This window comes from Labrus mixtus, chromosome 6, assembly GCF_963584025.1.
Source record: "Labrus mixtus chromosome 6, fLabMix1.1, whole genome shotgun sequence".
Taxonomy (NCBI): domain Eukaryota; kingdom Metazoa; phylum Chordata; class Actinopteri; order Labriformes; family Labridae; genus Labrus; species Labrus mixtus.
This window is the reverse complement of record NC_083617.1, coordinates 8,954,116-8,971,996: the sequence shown is the minus strand read 5'-3', so window position 1 is coordinate 8,971,996 and position 17,881 is coordinate 8,954,116. Positions and strand designations below refer to the sequence as shown.

The 17,881-nt window shown below is 44.2% G+C and overlaps 1 protein-coding gene across 3 annotated transcripts in view; it reads right to left on the bottom strand.

The window, feature by feature from the left end:
* zmiz1a (zinc finger, MIZ-type containing 1a) overlaps positions 1 to 17,881 on the bottom strand; it is a 118,027-nt gene that overhangs the window by 83,006 nt on the left and 17,140 nt on the right. For all 3 annotated transcript variants that reach the window (XM_061039871.1, XM_061039869.1, XM_061039870.1), the window contains exon 2: positions 3,819 to 3,935. The gene's annotated coding sequence lies outside the window, so the exon portion shown is untranslated. The remainder of the gene's footprint in view (positions 1 to 3,818; positions 3,936 to 17,881) is intronic.

The following is a 17,881-nucleotide window of genomic DNA, read 5'->3' as shown; positions in this document are numbered from 1 at the left end:
CATGATCTATTTTGGTTGCACATCAATCCAGTGTATTACTTATTAGCTATGAGTCATCATTTTATAACAGGAAAAACAGTCAGCGCAGTCTTTTAAGGAAAACCATCACAAGACGCTTATCTAGAAGTTATTGCACTGAATTTGTTAAAACATGACAAAGTAAAAGTGTTACTCGGGTAATTACAGTGTACAAGGAATGCCATCTGACACTGAGGAATGTGTTGCACATATTCCAACTCCTCTGCACAACACAAGTCTCAGCTGCATCAGAGAGGTAGAGGTGGCCCTGAGGCTGTGTTAGACGTTGTTAAGGATAGCAAGTATCCTCACACAACCTGTTCTGCTCTGTCCCTAAGCTGGGAAAGAGAAGACAATGTTCTCTCTCATCCTCCCACTCTCACCACTTTATACCTCTGCCTGTTTGTGAGATGCCTCTTGCAGCTCACAATCCCAAAAAAAAAAAAAAAAAAAAAAAAAAGGGCCAGCTTGTGTGTGTGAAAAATGGTCTGTAAGACGGTGAGCACAATGAGTATAACCAGCAAGGATATAAATACACATTCCTGTTTTTTGAATATCATCACAGTCTCCTAAGCTGCAGAGCCCTGAGGTGAAATTCCTCAAAGAAGAAGAGCCTTGATTGGACTTTTTCTCTCATGCCGTCTTCATTTACGTCTCTACACCTCTGTCACATACATACAGTTTAATCTACATACACAACAGACACCGGGGACAGTGTGCTCATGCTCATCACATGAACACATATACATTAGAAGAACTTCACTCCAGAGAGCGAAAAAGACGGAAAGAAAGGTGGAACAGAACAAAAAACAAACTTAAACCTAAGTTAAAGGGCCAGACTGAAAACTGCGGGAAAGAAAACTAAACACGCAAAGAAGCAGCCACTGAATGGGATGCTAGTTCTCTGACTTAGTGACACCTTTTGCTCAATATAGGAGGACGAGCGGCATGATTGAGCGATTTATCAAAAACACCTTTACTACAGCTCATCTGCTATTTGGAGAGATGATTTGTATGAGCAAACTTTGTGAAGATCAGATACCTTACAGCCTCATGACTCGGCTTCCCATAAGGAGGAACATTTTGAACAGCAATTCAAGTGCTGCTGATGATGAAAAGTCCATAAACATGCTGTTAGAAGAACATGATGTAGTTTGACATAACTAATCGATAAAAGCTAAAGGAAGAATAAAAAACTAAAACACATATTGGGCTTAAAATAAATTTGCCCAATTCCGCCCATTCAAGGTGCCATGTTTACGTCCCTGTGTTGTCTCAGCTTTGATATGAATGTCTGGTATGGTATAATGAGGTATGGTAACAGAGGCGTTAGAGGGGCGTGATGGGATGAGCGGAGCTAAAAGGGGAGGGGAGAACAGCATTGTGTGTGTGTGTGTGTGTGTGCGCGTGTGGAGCTCCCACTGTTTGTTCACAAGTCGTCTTTCTGCCACACTTAAATGCAATGTCAATTGGGACACTTGTATCACGCCCTTGCAGAATCAATACAGAAGTACAAAAAGGTAACGACGGTAAAGCTTCGTTACGGCAACCGTTGCTAAAGAAGGCCACTGAGTTGCTTTTCTTTCTGCGACAACACTTGGATGTGTCAGGGAAGAGTTTATGTCACCGCTTTGCAACAGAGTTCATCCATCGTTCACTCTGGATGCCACGTTCAAAAAGGCTATATTTAGGTGCAAAAGGCTGCTAGCTTAGTGTGTACACAAGGCAAAACTAAAGGGATAAATGCTCAAGTGGTTTAGGATTGTGGGAGAGGGTTACTTGACAAAAGGGTTTACGGCAGTCTGGCTTTAAATACCTTCTTTACAAGTGTTGATATACAGATCAGTGTCCCCACAATAACTGAGTTTTTTGTTGTTGTTTTTTTTCTAGTTACTTTGTGATACAGAGTGTGAGAGTTCTCTTTATTCGCAAGGGGAAACGTCCGTACTGTTATGTTAATGTTACTTTTATTTGCAGTGATTGCAGTGGAGATGGCAATCTTAGGCAGTTTACTGAAGTCGTCTTCAACCCTCACCTTCAGTCATTTCTACCGGCATCAGAAAACGTAGTAGAAGGCAACACAAGCAGCCGCAGAGATTTCTACATTTCCACTATAGCCTGTAAGTGTAGCTATATCCTTAAGTAGACTAAAAAGCAAAGCAGTTCCCCAAACACAGAACCAGAAACTTCTCCTGTAGTGTTATTCATACCCAGACACACCACACTCACACTCCGCCTCTCCCCTCAGTCTCAACTCCATCGCCTCACAACGGCCACAGTGTTCAGTGTCAACAGTGCTCACACTGTGTGTTGCTAACATTAAAAATGCATCCAATTAAACTGCAGGGGGAAAAAAAAAAAAAAGCTCCTCGGTAAACGGCAACAGTGTGTAACATGTTTGCAGCGATGATAGGCTTTCTAAACAAATTAAACCATTGGAGCTCTGCATTACTCATCCCGGCTAGCTGTCTGGCCAAACTCTGCCTCAATTGCACAGTTGTTTGATCAGAAATTTGTAGGCTGCGTACGTGTTAATGTGAGGGAGGAAGGGAGGGAGAGGGATTTCAGTACGACAGCAGCAGAGAGGCGCAGTAAAACTTGTCTTCCTATACTTTCATGTGTCTGCAGTCATGGGCTGTCACATTGTTTAGCTCTGTTCTGTCTGCTGGCAGCGTCTCCTTTTTCTTTCACTCTGCTCTACTTGTCGCTCCGCCGATGGTCTATTTGTGTGTGTGTGTGTGTATCTGTGGTAAACCTGTCGCTTTCAGTGCTCTGACGTCCGTGGGCTTATCACTTTGGCTGATCCTCACAAGTCGTGCATGTGTGTGTATGAGCGGTATCTGTGTCTGCCACTGTATACGTGCGAGTGTGTGTTTGTGTGCGAGGCAGATGTTCCCCCCTGGTTGGTTCAATTGCTCAGTGTTCACACACACACACACACACACACACACACACACTAAGGAAGATTAACCAGCACTTTATTTATCCATTTGCTTCCTGGATCTGCACCCACCCAGCCTCACACCCCCCCCCCCCCCCCCCCCAATCCTCCTTAATCCCTGGTAGCAAAAGAATACAGGAGGAAAGGCAGAAAATAGAGTGAAAATGGAGATAGGTGGCAGAGTTTTGCACCATTCAAAAAAAAAAAAAGACTGACTTTTCTGGTTCAGAGAATGTGCAGAACTCTTGTATTTGCTCACGTTAAGCTCCTGTTTCATGAGGATAGTGCAGTGCTGATATTCAATTTATTAACAAATTATCAGGCCAGTGAGAACTCTGCGGAAAAATCAGGCACGGACAATAAAGCGGGCTAGATTCTTTCTGCTTAAGATTCACATTAGAAATAGGTTAAAGTTAGGTTACAATGAAGTCTCAAATACTTTAAATCCTATCTCCCCTGAGATGCATCTGCACCGTGTAAAAGAATCAAAACTAATGTTTCTAAAGCTTTTAGAAAACTAATGCATCTTCTATCATAGCATCCTATTTGTTGTTCTATCCCCGTCACACTGACACTGGCCACAAGCTTCCCATAAGGAACTTGCTGGGTTTTTTTTTCTCTCTCAAGCCAAATGAGATCCTGCACAGCTCCTCATAAACAGCAGCTGCAGTTTCCAGTTCCTCCCAGGCCGCCAGCCCAGGAGGGTCCAATCAAAACCAGCCACATTACTCCCTCACTTCACACATGCATGCCAAGTCGGCTCTGAGTTGGAAATTCGGAAAAAAAACAAAAGAGCGAGCACAACGACCAAGCTGGGGATTTAAAAAAAAAAAAAAAAAAAAAAGACAAATCTGTTTACCTGTGTGAACTTTGACCTTGGTGGTACTGCTGCCGTGGTCGCCGCCCCCTCCCCCACCTGGCCCTTCATGTATTCCTCACGCACGGTCCCTCGCTGACCCCTTCCTTAAGCGGTGATCTGAGGGGAAGGAAGACAGAAGAAATGGCTGTTAAAATTTCTTTTAATGGAGTGCCGGGGAGAACCTGGTTCAGACAGAGGACAAATGCATCACAGAGAAATACACCACACCCCCCCGCCCCCCCGTGCTGAAAAATGTATGCAGGAAGCCATGAGGGAGTTTGCTATACGGCCCCATTTACTCTACCTCCTAACCCTGCCGGAAAGCCAATGAACCAATGAACAACTGCACCACCTATCAAGCTGCCGTGCCTGTGTACTGCAGCAGTCCTGTATAACCCCCCCCCCCACCTCTCCAGCTCCCCACCCGACCCCACCCCCCACTGCACAGGAACAATGTCCTTCCTAAAGGTTATCAGCAGCCTGGCTCTTGGTCAGCCCTCATCCTGAGTCCATTACACACACAGCGGTGAGATTCACTGCCTTAATACACCTCTCTTAGTCTCTCCTCACTGCTTCGCTGCACCCTTTACAGGCCGACACAAATCCAGCGGAGGCCGGGAGCACCACAACGATTCTGGGATTAGCCTACCGGTCGTTCTGTCTCCAGGTATCTGTAATGCACTTAAAGTTTTATAAATTGTCGTCCCATTAAAAGGAAGCTGTGATGAAATTACATACAAGTCCGTGATCCTGATTTTCAAAACGTTTCCCTTGTGCATTTTTAAGTCTTGCGATTGGCATCAGTGCCATTATTAATTTGAAACATTATATTCCCAGTTGGTAGGAATGCAGACGAGCTAAACTAAGACGACAAACGCGGGCACAACGGCAATGTGAGCATGCGATTTCATTTATTAGTGGTGCGGCCCATTTGAATTTGGGAGTGGGCAATTCTTGGGAGTTGCCATTCAGATACAACTCCAACTCAGAGCAAATTCAGTAGCCAAATTTAACATCCGACATGGCTGCTCCTTGGATCCACAGTTAAGTTAAAGCTGTACATGAGTGTTGATTAACAGCTCGATTTGTGAACATGTCGTCATGTTACTTTGGGACACAAACCATCACGTGGTGTGTCGTACTGTAATGCAGGCAGAGAGTTTGGTGAACTCAGCGACGCACTGAATTTCTCAGATCAGATCAGGGTCAGATGTTTCCCTCAGGAGTCGCTGGAGACCAAAAACAGAGCTCCAAGAGGCGGCCTTTCGATTAACCAGGTGGTAAAAAAAAAAACAGGCAACAGTTTGCTAAGGCGTCAGCCACAACTTCACGGAGCGATAACGTGTCAATGTTTGATTTGCAGCTTGTTACCTTGGCCCAAAATGGCCTCAAAGAAATTAATATAACTTTAAATGAAAAAAAAGAACACCAGTCAGTAAAACAAAAAACAAAATAACATTATGTTCTGTAACTCTTTGGCTAATGCTAGCATTTTTCAAACTATCCCTTTGAGTTTGAGTATGACTTGTGCTCACCATCTTCTTTGTTGAAAAACAAGTTTTGTCAACGCCTGTTCATGTAGTCATCAACAACTTGAGGGATAATTCATTCTACCATAGTGCTAACCTTGCAAAATTGAAGCTAAAACAACCAATGATACAATACACTCTTAAAGGGACAGGCACACCCGCCCTCAGACACAAAAGACACGTCAGTGAAATAAAAAACAGCAGTCTGTTTATTTCATTCATCATAATTGATTGTGTTACAATGAAAGTAATGGAAAGTGTGGGGAGACTTTCCTTTATTCTAGTCTCATTGTAAGGACTCCTGGCAAAGAGAGTCTCGGTAAAAGACGCACCGCTCTCTTTTCTCTTCCATTGTTACATCACGTACAATCTCTTACTGCTCGTGAAAACAGGTCTCCCTTTCTTCAGGCGGTCCTCGTGGCCACTTTCTAAGAGTTACAGGACATTTTGGCACTTTTTTTAATCAGAGTCAAGGAAATTTTGGCCAGATACACAAATCCGTTTACGTACAAATATTGGTAAGTAGAAGAAATGTGATAGTATAAAAACTGCAAAGAACTACACAAGTGATTTCTGGAGTACATCTTTGTCTTTCAAAACCCCAAATGTATGATCAAATTAAGATAATTACTGCTTGACAGAGTGATTTTTCACATATCAGACACAAGTGAAATTAATGATAGGATGTTAATGTTTACTTTAAAAACAGGCACTAGAGACTTGTTATCAAATATCAAATTTGATATTTACAAAACAATAGATGTTTTTTTTTTTACCAGAGGGTGGTGTGAATGAAATAACCCCCCCCCCCCCCCCCAATACATCTGAACACCTGCTCATTCATTTAATCCATGAAGAGAAGGGAACACACTGGGGCACATATTGTGGGAAGAGGGGGTTGATTTTGGACCCGGGCCAAAAAGACGAGGACAGGGCGGAGGAGAAAGCCATAAATACGCAGGGAGGCGAGCAGGTGTCGCAGACAAATGTGATTTACGGGGTCTGCGTCCCCGTACAGTGCTGACAGGTAAGCCTATTAGGTTGATATTACCCAGCTATAACACGCACCAATGGACCCTCTTTAAAATGTGTGTGCAGCCAGTGTGTAAGGGTTATAGGTTTTTAAGAGAAAGATTAGAATATCACATTGTTTAGTTGGCCATACATTCAGTCCTGAAAATCCAATTATTGTATTAAAGCAGATTCTCAGTCAAGTGCATTTTTCTTCTTTTTTTTTTAAAGCGAGGTGATTTTGCAACCAAGTGCCAGAGCTATGTTTAGCTTCTTAAAGACAACATAGTGTAATAAAAGCAGAGTTTGGACTGGATTCCAGTTCAAAGGCAAATATTTTTCTCCTACGCTGAATTGATTTCAGGATTCAAAGAGCTAAATACTGAGAGAGCAGTGCATCTCTGCATATTGGAAGCTGGCAGGCGGCAATCACTGAAGAATGTGAACGTTTATGAGAAACTAAACGCAGTAGAACATCGAGATCTGCAATCGAGTTTCGCTTGTAACACTGCGAGAGAGACACGAGACTAGAAGAAAATTGCTACCACTTGAGCAGCACCCCTACAGATGGTGTTGAGAGCAACACAGCACAAAGCAATGTGCTCCTTAATAATGTGGTGAATATTGCAGTGAAAGGCTGAGTGCTTGCTGCTAGCTTCTGCAGACTCCAGCTCTTTTTTTTTTTTTTTTTTCCTTGTCAGAAGTGTGAACTCTTTCATCCCGGATATGAGAGGCTGCGGTAAAATCCTCAAAGAAACTAATCGTGTTAAATGAGGTTTGTGTCTGTATCTCTGACTCCTGAGCATGTGTGAGCGTGCGTGTGTGTGTGTGTGTGTGTGTGTGTGTGTGTGGGATGTGGGTGGTTATAGGTGCTGCAGAGAGACTCAAAATTCCTGTCACCTTTAAATCTAAACTCTCTCCACTCCAGCCGCTCGTCTCATGTTTCATGCTCTCTTCAATCCTGGTAATCGTATCTGATGATGTGGCCGCTCATTGATGGAGGTAAACCAATTTTCTGCGCAGAGACTTTAAAGTGATCCAAACGGTGGATATGACAAAGCCGGAGTTTGCTTGTTAAAAGCCCTTAACACCACCAGCGTTTACTTTAGCCTCCTGTGGGGAATCCTACAGTCTCGAACACGCATGCACGTCTCCACATATACACACACGCCTTATCATCTGAGGTTGAGGAAGCAGGAGAGCTATAAAAGCCGACCTCATCTCCTTAAAACAGGCAGGGCTGTCCCTGGGCGTCTTTACACAACTCATCAACTGTTAAACCAGAGAGAGAGAGGCAGAGCAGTAAAAATCAATGCCCCCCAACACGGCAAACAGCAGTCAATGATGTTAGGGGGGGAAGAAGGAAGAGGGAGAATTTGCAGCAGAGTCTGAGGAGGTAAGAAAGGAAGAAGAGGAAGGAAGGAAGGAAGGAGAAGTCCAGAAGTCCATGTTAGGCTTAAAGGCTAATATATGTAATTGATTACCTCTATGCAAATAGAAGGAGTCTAAAAAAAAAACAGAGAATGCAATTTAAAGCGGCAGTGTGTCTGAAATCGATCGGCACTCTGAGTGAGAGAAGCCATTTCCCTCCAGCCAAGATAAAACACTTTACTAAGAGCTGTCAGATACTTATCAGGAGGAAATTAGCGGAGGAATACCATTTTCCCAAAACAAACAGGTCAAGTGTTTCTCCTCCTTGAGTGGTCTCTCCTTCGCTCTCTCTCTCTCTCCCACTCTGATATCATCATCTGTTATTTCCTGTAGCTTAAATGCCAACAGCGAGGAGGCCGGGTGCTGCGTTTCATTCAAACAGATCATTTGTAATAAAAAAAATTCCCCATGCAGGCAGGGGCCCCCGCGCGCCGGCAGGAGCATGGTTGTTGTTTGAAACGGAGAAGACGAGGTTCCAGGGAGCAGCATCGGATCCTGCCAGCGCCCGCACGCAAACACTGACGCAAGTCCGTTCCTAAATCTCCGAGCCAGATCTCACCAAAACAATATTTTGGCCCTGCAGTCTGTTTCCCTGGCTGAAGGAGAGAGAGAGAGAGAGAGAGAGAGAGAAGAAAAAAGAGAGGGAAGAGAGAAAGAAAGAAAGAATGATAGAAAACACACACAGAACAGAGCACAAAGAGATGTGTCGAAGGCAGCAGCCCACACAAGACAGCATAGAGGAGAGGGCAGCTCGGCGTCAACATCAACACGAGTTCTGCAGTCGTCGCTCAGCAGGTAATTATGATAACAACGTGTTCCCCAGGCAGCTTCTCTCTGATTTAGTTTCCGAGCACTTACCCTTCCTAAAATCTCCTCCTGATAACATCTGATGTGATTACAAAGTCAAGATCCTTTTCAAGGAGCGCCCACTTACGTGCCTCTAATTTGCTGTATAGTAACACTCCCTCTTGTGACTTATCAGCGATGCCTCTCCTCTTTTGTTGTGCGTTGCGCTTAGTTAAGATGTAACACCGTTCCCATTTTCATAACATTTTGGAAAATGCCATGACACAAATGAACCTCACCTACAAACACCATCTGTTATTGAGCGCTCCACCGCCTGCTATTACCTTCAGTTGTAAACACAGCCCTGCCACATGGGGGAATACATCATTTTCATTGTGTGAGTGTTATCATGCAGTTTAAACAGCGGGAGTCCGGCCCTGAATGGAGTCAGCTGAGTTGACCCTATGATTACCTCTGCGATGCCGCATTTTCCTCGGCTGTCATCACGGCCGACCCCTTTAAACAGCCCCGCCGCTGCTCCACAACAGGGCCGGGGCTGTTGACATACTGAAGACATTTAAGATAATCCCGGAGATGTCTCTGTGTTTTCCAAGATTACATCTTCAAAGGGACGACGCGGCCAACAGCCTCTACTTGAAAGGGAGAGAGATGCGGAGGGCTCTTGTTCTGAAGGAGGGGGTGGAATAGCTCAAGAATGCAATCATGGTTTTGGAGTGGAAGGAGGCCTGTCCTGGCTAGCTGAGCAGACAGGAGTGGGGAGAGGATAGGAGGGAGAGGTGGAGCGGGGGGGGGGGGGGGGGGGGGGGAGGAGGAGGAGGAGGGGTATCACACCTGAGAGAGAAAACACACCTGTTGGATGGTACAAAACAGAGAGCGCTGTAAAAGAAAAGACTCTCACCTGTGTGACCTCAGAGACGCTGTAAATCACACAATTCATCTGTGGGCCTGCCCTGCCTTTTGTAGTGTTTGGTATGAAGTCATGTTAAGGTTAAACAACTAAATACAAGTACATTTACAGAGTCAACAACATGACGGATGTGATTTTATCTTTGGGGAAAACATTTGAGATGTTTGCCAATCAAACAAGACAGGTATATCATTCTCCTGTCAGAACAACAGTGTAAAGCAAAGTATATTGAATTGAAGGACGTTGGTAATATAGAAAAAAACACAACAACGGCAAAGCAATCAATTTTTTAACATTGAAGGTCACATATTATAATCCTTTTCAACAAGTTTAAATAAGTCTCAGAGATCACAAAAACATGTCTGTGAAGTGTTGTTATAAATCCACTCTGATCCTGTATTTGATCTATAAACCCCTCTATTTCAGCCCTGCTCAGAACAGGCTGTTTCTGTGTCTGTAGCTTTAAATGTAAATGAGCTGTGTCTGACCACGCCCCCCCTCTCTGGAAGGGCTTGAGTGGCTGGGGCTTTCTCGCTCCATGCCCCATTATTTACAGTGGAAAGGCAGACTCAGAGGGCAGGACAAACCCCTAGCTGTGGGAGTGTCACCCACCCGGGGGAGGGGTTACTGCCCTTTGTGATGTCACAAAGGGGAAATCTCCTTAAAGTGGAGCAGGCAAAAGACAGAGAGGATGGACTTTTCTCATAAACAGGGAGTTTATAGACAGACTAGGTACAGAAATTAGTGTTAGAAAAACATGGTAAAGTGCATTATGAATAATATGTGACCTTCAACATGTTTGCTAGTCAACCTTGATACGTTTTTTTCAAAAGATTTGTTGCCATTATATTTATTTAAAAAACAATTAGAATCTAAAAAATGATGATCAAACTACCAGAAGTAAACAAACACTCTTTCATCCTCAGACATAACTTTTGTATTTCTCTACTATCGTGTGTTATTGCAAAGTGGAAGACAGACAGCTACATCAATATATCTTCAAGATGTTCATACTGTCAGACAAACTGCCTATTTATCAATCAAGCTAATGACCGTAAATAACAGCTAGCTGTGGATAGTGGATGAATTTCATGAACTTTTTTCACACATCTGTTTTCACTTCTTCGATATCTCCCTCTTCATCACCCTCACACAGAACTCCAATCACCTGGTACAATTTTTATCACTTCATTTATGAGCTGTTGAAAACAGTTGAATGATTTCCTCCTGTCTTTGAGAAGCCATGTGAAGTGTAGAAAATAACCTTGATGATGTCACCATGGTTTAACTCTGTTTTGGCTTGAAGACCACACATTGATAACAGACCGTCCGCGTCACAAGATAAAGGCACAAGTTTAAAACATGACGAAAGGTTGAGAGACATGAGGAAGTCTAATGAAACATAAGATGCATTGTGGGAAAAGTAGGATTCAGTGTTTTTTGTTTTTTTTTAGCATAAACATTGGACTTTAACTTGTGATATCTCAGAGTCTGATTCTCGCCTTTTTATATATATATACATGTACAGTGTGTCTTGCGAGCCTTCCAACTCTGTGACAGTTGGATTTGAAATAAGGACTGCAACTAACCATTTTTATAATCCACTGATCTCCTCATAAATCGGATGATTAATGGATTAATGATGAAGTCTGTAAACGCCAGAAAACGGTGATAAATGTTCTCAAAATGTCCTAAATACAAAGTGGCCTCTTAAAAATTCTTCCAAAATCCAAACTTTTAACAAATAAAACAGCAATAAAGTTTGTACATGTGTGTCTGTATATAAAGCAGGAACCTGCTAAAGTTTAAAATAAGTGCTTGAAATATGACTTAAAATATTCTTCAGTCATGGAAATACTAGCTGGTTCATTTTCTTTGAAATGAGAAATCTATTCATTGTTGCAGATTTATGCCAAATTACGTGAGAACCTCTGTAGGTCGCCAAGAACAAATGTATGCAAACTTTAAGAAAATATTCTGAAAGGTGTTTTATTATGTGATGGTGTGGACAGAAAGCTTCGGAGGCAGTCTGAGTTCTATTCAGAGTGGACTTTTTCTTCAAGTGATCTTTGGGTCCAAAATGAGGCGTTTGCAAAGTAGAGTTTGATTTTTCCATGAGGGCAGATTTGTCCCCTGCATACCGCCCCCATCCTGACCATTCAGGACTAAGCAACTTCCTGGTGCCTGTGCATTGTGGGCAATGCAACTCCAATGATCATGACTTAACTCCATGGAAGCCTGCAGGCATTTCTCTCCCACAGTGTGCTTTGCAAACTGCATCATTACAAAGTGTTTTCTTAAAGACACTTTGCATGACAACTGCTGTGAGCTTTGCGCTACTTTACATCTCCCCGCCATTCAGCGAGCATTAGCGATGCAAAATGAAATGTGTCGTGGTTAAATTTCTTCTGAGGCATCCACTATTATCAAGCGAGAAGTCATGACTCATATCTGTAACAAATGTCAGCAGTGACGTCCTGCGTCGCCGAGTGCACCTCTGAATGACTCACGGAAGTGTTTGCTAACGCAGCCCTGACGGACGTAGAAATCACTCAGCGGTATCCTTTCCATCCGCTGACCGGCGCTGTGATAACATTAGGACTAATTATAGGAGAGGAGTGTTTTGAGAGAGAGAACGCTGGTAGAACTGTGAACAACACAGAGGCAATAATAGCACATTTTACTACGGCAAGCAGCAGGGGGAAAACTCCCTTCTTATGTTTTTTTTTTTCTGCTTAGTCCTCTTTCTCGGCTGGCTAGGTGACATCATAAGTGAGTCAGCGGCCAGCGCCTGGAGCTGGGATCAAAAAGCACAGAATGAGGTCTGTCTATTATCAGCTGCACATACTGTACGCCATGAGAAGGCAACTAAACAGCCAGACAAAGAGGCACAAGTCACACAAACCACCAGAAGGCTATTTTCTGAGAGGAGACGGAGGAAAACAAATATGTCATCAGCAGGCGGCTGCGACCGAGTAGATGAATCACAAATGAGTCTCCTTAGAGGAGGAACTTAATTTTAGATGTACGGACAAAGCGAGCAGCGTGATGGGGAAAAGAGCGTGGTCCTTGTTGTGAGCGAGATCTGCGGTGGGGCCCCTCCTCCGGCCACGGTTGAAAAATTAATGCAGCAAACTGACAACACTTAGGGCCTCCTCTCTCCTCCCCCCCCCCCCCCCCCCTCTCCTTTTCTCCCCCCTCCTCCACATGTAGCAAACAGGATCAATTACCAAAGCAGGGCTCCACTCAGTAGTGCTGAAGAAACAAGAGGCACTCTCCATCACAGCTGTGTGTGTGTGTGTGTGTGTGTGTGTGTGTGTGTGTGTGTGTGTGTGTGTGTGTGTGTGTGTGTGTGTGTGTGTGTGTGTGTGTGTGTGTGTGTGGTTCAGGCAGGCTTATGATGAGCAGAGAGAGGAGGAGGTGGTGGTAATAGTCTGTTTGCTTCTCTCTAATGACAGCGGCAGAGTGGATTAGTGAGCCTCCTAACCCATCAGCATCACTCCTCCCTGTAAGTGACAGAGCATGTAAATAACCAGTTATGGCCACTAGAAGGAAGGAAGGAAGAAAGAAAAAGAGGAGGCGGCAAAGGGAAGAAGAAAAAAAAAAAAAAAAAAAAAAAAAGGCACAAGAAGGTCTAAGCATGTGACAGCAATTCGTCCGTCATTTGTATGCATTGCGGGAGAGGGAAGATTTCCAGGAGTTCCATTTCTACAACATCAGCCGAGTTATTCAAATGCAGCACATGTGAGTGGAGGGGATAACATAAAGAAAGGCATCAGCAGAAATGGCAGCAGGCAGTAATCCCCCGGCCAGGCCACTTGTGTTTGCCACGCAGACAGACAGGCAGGCAGGCAGGCAGGCAGGCAGCACTGTCAGTGGCAGCAACCCGGCAACCATTACAGGCCTTATCAGTGGCAGCCATAGGGCTCCTTTTAATAACCCGGCTGATGCTCTGCAGCAAAGAGACAGACGGGGAGATGGACAAACAGACAGACAGTTTTCACTTCACACTTACAGAGAAAGAGCCTCAGAGCCAGGTATCACTGTTGTGGCTGTGCGTGTGCAGACTGCATGTAGGCACTCATTTCCTTCACTTTTCTGCGTGTAACGTTCTGACAGCTTCATGCATGCTGTCACTTTCATGTGAATGCACTCCAGTGTTGACCGGCCACATCTATTAACCCTCTCACGCACGCACACACACACACACACACACACACACACACACAAGAGCAGTCTCTCCAGGAAGTTGCAATGCTGCCACTCGGCCTCTAACTGCTTTATTATGGAGACATTTATTTTGAGAATAAATCCAAGACTTGATGCCTTCTGGTGTTTATTTGTCCATGTTAAAAACTGTTAGCGTGGGGCGCTGGTGGCGCAGTGGTTAGTGCGCGCCCCCATGTATGGAGGCTGTAGTCCTCTAAGCGGGCAGTCCAGGTTCAAATCTGACCTTTGGCTCCTTTTCCCGCATGTCAATCCCCACTCTCTCTTTCTCTCTCTCTCTCTCTCCCTGATTTCCAACTCTATCCACTGTCCTATCTCTCCAATAACGGCACAAAAAAGCGTTCCACTGTGGAGTGTGTTGACCCATGTGTTTCAAACTTTCCACCAACTGGAAACTCTGTTACTTAAATGTGAGTCAGCGCTGATTGTTTGATCCAATTTTGACTCACCTTATTTGGCATTTTGGAGCATGTTCCCAGTGGCTAACAGCTGATGGGGAAAGTGTTACAAACAAAAAAAAAGGCCTCCAAAAATGTATGCATAGCAATTGCTTTATAAAAAAAAAAAAAAGAAAAAAAAGAAAAGCTGCCACTTTTCAGGCCACAAAAGAAATGACAGAAAAGAAAGTGAACTCCTGCCACGACCTGAAAGGTTTTACAGTGATGACACTGTTGTCTAAACTCTAACTGACTCTGCTGCAGCCCCAGTAGCAGCGTATCTGACTCCAGCATCATTATCACCATTCAAAAAAAGGTCAAGCACAGTGCTACCAGCCTCCTCTTTGTGATTTATGCCTTTGTGCTATTACCTCTGTTCACATTAATCTCCATCTGTAAATCTAATCACATCGCCCTCGCCATCGCAGCTCCCCGCGCGCTCAGGACAGAAGCGGTGGCTGAGATGGGAAACAGCTTATGTAAATACGGCGCTGTTGACACAGGATGGGCAGCACGCGGTGCCTCGCCGCCACTGTGAGACACCAGCGATCAGGGTTCAGATAAGAACAGCAGGCACTTTATTGTTGTTACTTTTTATTTGCTGTCATGGTTCAATTCTATCTTTACATCCTTTAGACTTGATATGAATCTGCAGGAGGGTTTTTTTTTCAAAGCTTATCTTAAACGACTGAGGGGCGGGTTAACAGTGAAAGAATAACACAACAATGCACCTGCAGCGCTGACAATTAGCAGTGAATGATTAACATTGACGTGAGTAAATGAGGGCTCTCCATTTCTGCAGATTATTTTCCTATACTATTTTGGCCATGAAATGCTCTAAAAACTAAGCACCATCCGTAGCTGAGTGGTTAGCCTGCGCCCAATGTACAGTGGCTAAAGTCCTCAAAAGCTGGCGGCCCAGGTTCAAATCTGACCTGTGGCTTCTTCCCCTAAATGTCATTCCCCACTCTCTCTCTCTCTCCCGTTGATTTCTAACTCTATCCACTTTCCTGTCTCTCCAATAAAGGCATCAAATAAATTAATTAATGTGAAAAATAAATGCTCATCACAGTTTCCAAAAGCTCAAAGTGACATCCTCATCCTTTGTCCATCTAACAGAACCAAAACCTGAAGTCTCCACTTCCTCTCATAAAAGTCAAAGAGCAACAAATCCTCACATTTAATAAGCTGAAACAAGCATATATTTCTTCTCAGACGTTATACTTTAATGTCCCTGTGAGGAAACTAATGCTGGACTTGGACAAAGATTTCTTTCTTGATATTAATGATGATTAAAGATATTTTTATTGATGTATTGATTTGTCTTTGTGTGTTGTGTCTTGGGATATAAAAGCATAAATGTGTGATGTGATCCTGATTTCACTCTTGGATAGTGTAAACTTCTTGCTATGTGATGTTATTATTTTAGATGGTAAAAGATTGTAGGTAAGACCCTGTGATAGAAATCCTGAGGGGAAACAAATCATTCTAAAAAAAAAAAAAAAAATTATGTTTTTTTTCTTCATAAAAGTCTGAAACAAAATACTATCAATCAACCGCCCATTGGTCCGCTTATTAAATGCTTAGTCGCAGCAGCTCTACTCTCATTCCAATGACCCCGACATAAGGAAGCAAAGTTAAATAGAACCAGTGTCAGGTGTTTTCTGACCTAAGTGAGCAGATAACCATTAACTGCCAAACAAAGCTCCACCACCGCTTGAAGCATCCTGAAAACACCCCCCCCCCCCCCTCCCCTCACGTGCCTCGAAGCATCCTCGGAGCACTTTGTGCGGAGCGGCCGGACACTTTGCTCTGCCGCTGCCACATGCAATATAAAGACTCAATCGAGTGGTGGGGAGTGTCGGGGGGGGGGGGGGGTCTCCTGCGTGGAAGTACGGCGGTGCTCTGTGCTGACGGGGGAAACCTTTGGCGATGACACAGAGAAGCCCCGCAGGCCTGTCAGCTCGTCTCCATGCAGCTCCAAATCAGCTCTCAGCTCCGGAGAACTTCTGCCGCTGCACTGACACGCACTCCAACACTCGAACGCCGGCTGACACGAATCTCCAGCATCACTTCAAACATCCACTCAGTCCCTCAACATCGTACTCGACATGTGCCGTGTGTGTGAGAATCCCGACGTGAACGCTGGCGGAATCATTCAAGCTCTTCGATGGAGTACTTTGCGGCACGCGACCATGTCAAGATACAGTCAAGATATGTAGGAAAGCAGCCATATTTTGTCATACCTGATGGTGAGGGTACATTAAGTTTGTTAGGTAGTGTACTTTATCGACATTATTTGCTACTATTTTCAATGTTTATCCGGCCTAATACCTCAAATAAGCTGAGCAAATTTCAGCTCCAGACATGTTTTCTTTTAATTAATTAAACATAAACCTCTGATACTATCAATAAGAATTTCATAAATAATGTCTCAGAAGTCTAGGAACGCTCTCCTTTGATGAGAGGAAATAACAGCTACAAACCCGCGCTAATTGTTGCCATCTGTTGCAAGAGTCACCTTAAAAAATGCACAACATACCAAGCCATCGGGAAAGAGGGGGAGTTTTAGGGGAATCAATACAAAGCTTCAATTCCTTTGACGGATATTATCAACACGAGATTTCAAGATGGTGACTGATATTTTATGTGCCACCAAAATGCAAGGAGAGAGCTCTAAATAATTGATGGTGCTGCAGCAGGGAGATTTTTAACCGCTCTCCTCCTGTTATCAATCATTAATGGAGTTTCCATCAAAAACACTTCAACCCCTCAAGTATCAAATCTCTCTTGAAGGTGGAGGGGCCCGCGCTCAAACATCCCACTTAATCAAAGGGCACACAATGCGCTCTCCCTTTCTCTCGTTTTTTTTTTTTTTTTTTCTTGCGCAAATTGGGATAATAACGGCACAAATTGCAAAATGGTTCACAGCCTAAGTGTAAAAGGAGGCATTTTATCTGAGGTCTTCTTGTGAGTGATGAGGGTTAATGGGAAAATTCTAAATGTTTTAATCGCAGGGGATGCAGGGCGGACGGGGGGGGGGGGGGGGGGGGACCTTCTACCTGCAAACCAGCGTTTTTTTTGTCTCCTTTCCGTCGTTTACATACACAGAGTTTTTAAAAGCTCAATCTATACAAGCGGCTCGCTCTGCTTCTGTAAAGCTGCGAGGCTCGCCCGCTCAAAGTCACACAGGACGCGATGTGCATCAGTGACGCTCACTAAGAGCAGCAAGTCTACTGCAACCCTTTAAAACAACCACAAGGTTACACACAGTGCACGTAAGGATGCACACACACACACACACACACACACACACACACCAGAGTCAGCTAGAGTTTACTGCTTTGGACTGACTCTAGGGATCAGACGAGGTCCTTCTATCGCAAACCTAGCGGGGGGGGGGGGGGGGTTATAGTGTGTAAAATAGACTTATATCCCTTATACCGCAACCACAAACGCTACATACACATCACACACTGAACTACACGAGGACTGCTAAGTGATGGCAGAAATGATAGAGCACTCCTAATTACCCATCAAGACGGTTTTGACAATGTTCTGTGTGCCAGTGATCAGTGTCATGGCGCAGCGCCAGCAGACACTTGGTTCGGTTTGATTTGTAGCTGCAGCTGACTTGAGGGTGGTACACCGGGAGAGCTGCAGTGACACTCTCTTTCACTTTCCCCTCCCCTCCCTGTCTCTCCACACACCCAC